Source organism: Pteropus vampyrus, unplaced genomic scaffold, assembly GCF_000151845.1.
Source record: "Pteropus vampyrus isolate Shadow unplaced genomic scaffold, Pvam_2.0 Scaffold432, whole genome shotgun sequence".
In the NCBI taxonomy this organism is placed as follows: domain Eukaryota; kingdom Metazoa; phylum Chordata; class Mammalia; order Chiroptera; family Pteropodidae; genus Pteropus; species Pteropus vampyrus.
Window position 1 is genome coordinate 1,387,720 of NW_011889213.1, and position 2,478 is coordinate 1,390,197.

The window sequence follows — 2,478 nt, forward strand, 5'->3', positions numbered from 1 at the left end:
TTCTATAAAGATGCTTCTAGTTTGCATTACCCATTTTCTGTACTAATCTTCCTCGATTGTGCATCTATTTTCTCTTCAACCATAAGTTCCCTATTGTGGAAGAGAAGACAATAGATCTCTGTTAAGGACATTAGAATCACATGGAAGAATACTCAGATTCCTCTTTTGCTACTCGCCAGCTGTGTGCTTTGGGGAAAATACACAATATATTGATGCACCTTCATGAAGGTTTCTTACATATAGTGTCATCCTGATTTTGTGTAATTTCTTTCTTTTTCCCTCTTTCATCTTTAATACTATCCACCCATGGATTAATTTGGAATTATTTCCTTTTCTTTTTCTCCTCCTTTACTGTATCAGTCAGTCCATAGGCAGATGCTTTTTCTAAGAGATCGCAATGCCTATATTTTCAAGGGATTCACAAAAACAAATACGAAACGCCTAAAACTACTTAATAGTTCATTTGCCTATTCTTTTTCATCAATAATTGAAATTTGCCTCTTTCATTTACTCCCGTATCTCTGATTTACCATAAACTATTCCTCAAATTTACAAATTAAACCTCTAGACCGAGCTCCTAAGAAGAAGCGATAGCACATTCAGAATTTAGTGCTGGCCTAAATGACTAAAGAACACATGATTTGTTTACAACTCCATTTCTTCCCTCAGAAACTCGATGGAATAGGATATATGATCATGAAATATCTGAAATTTTATCGATTGCTAGCCTCGGTAGCAGCTGTTACGCCACATACACAGAATTTTAACTAAAACAGATCAACAACTTCTGGTTATGACAGAGGCAGTCAAGAGGTACAGAATGGAAAGGCACAGGGGACGCAATAAGTGTGTAGGTCCCTATACCAGGAATGCTGTCCCATAAAACGGCACGATTGGGATGAATAATGGTGCAGGATTTAAGAAGTATCGGTCAAAATCTTTGCGTTGTCTACAAAGACAATTCAAAATGATCATGAAAAGGAAAAAGCAGGATACAAGAACCAGGGATACATTGAAAAACGAACATGATTATAAAGACTATTACCAAGATCAGTAGCAGAAACCCAAGGAAGAGTTATGAGAACTTGTTTTCCTAAGTTACTCCGAGGGAAAAGGTGACGATCTTGATTCCAGAGTTAAAGCAGAGACCAAGACTCCGTGTTGAAGATGCACAAAACTGGCCTTTGATCACAAGAAACAAGGAAGAAAAGAATCAGGGTGATGCCCTCCCCAGTCTTTGGAGCCGATTTACAAGCTTTCATTCATTCATTCATCCAATCAATCATTCGTTCATTATTAAATTTATTGGGGCGACCTTGGTTAATAAAATTATATAGGTTTCAAGTGTATAATTCAATAATACGTCATGAGTATTGCATTGTGTGTTACTGGCCAAAGTTAAATTTCCTTCTGTCATCAAATATTTGACCCTCTCCATTCTTATATACCACCCTTCACTCTCATAGCCGCTAAACCGATGTCCATGTCCATAAGTCTCTGTTGTTTTTCTTATTTGTTTGTTGCTTTCAGTTTTATATCCCACAGGTAAGCTTTTAAACAGGTACGAGTCACAGAAATTTTGGTGACAGCATGCTAACATTCAGCAACATTCGTAAGTTAATTCATAAGTTAAATAGATAGTATTGTGTGCAGCTGTTGGTTCTTAAATTGGGGTGATCAGCAGTAGGAAGGCTGGCAGCAGCAGAACATCCCAGGGTGGCAGCAGGTGGTCTGACAGGAGGTTGGGCAGCAGCAAGGTTAGCATTGGCAGGACCTGCCACAGGTATGTCCACAGCAGCAGGACCCACAGCAAGGGTGGCCATGGCAGCTGGGCCGGCAACAGGTGGTTCTCCAGCAAGTGACCTGGCAGCAAGGGCAGCAGCACGTGGTGTCAAGGGTGGAAGGTGAGTTTATGTTCACAGGCTATTTTCTCAGATGCTGATGACTCCTTCTATTCCGGGGCCCTTGCACCCTGGACACCCAAAGATGGGACCAATAAGCAGGACTTTTCTTTTTGTTATTTATGCAGTTTTTGTAGTAACTGGGAAATGGTGTCACGCATTTATTGATAATATCGCTCATGAAAACTAACCACCCCAGACGGACTAAGTGTTCTACATCAGACCACCTCCACATTAAGACGCGGCAATTCTTCCTTACTAGGATTGCATGTTTCACAAATGGAATTGTCTTCCCTGTTTGTAGTACTATCGACCGGCTTACAGTATTGTCATAGGATCTGGATAGCATCATTTTGGACCAAGGGACCCCCTCTATGATGAACAAGGTCAGCAATAGGCACATGATCGTGGACCTACTTGTCCTACCAAACGACAAATGGCAGAGAAATTGCTGGCCTGATAAAAAAAAAATTGGAATGGCCTCTTGGTTGTGCAGCAGAGACACCAATTTGGAAGTGACAACCTGCGGGATTGAGATGTGGTCTTCTGAATGTGCTGTATACTTTGGTCCAATGGC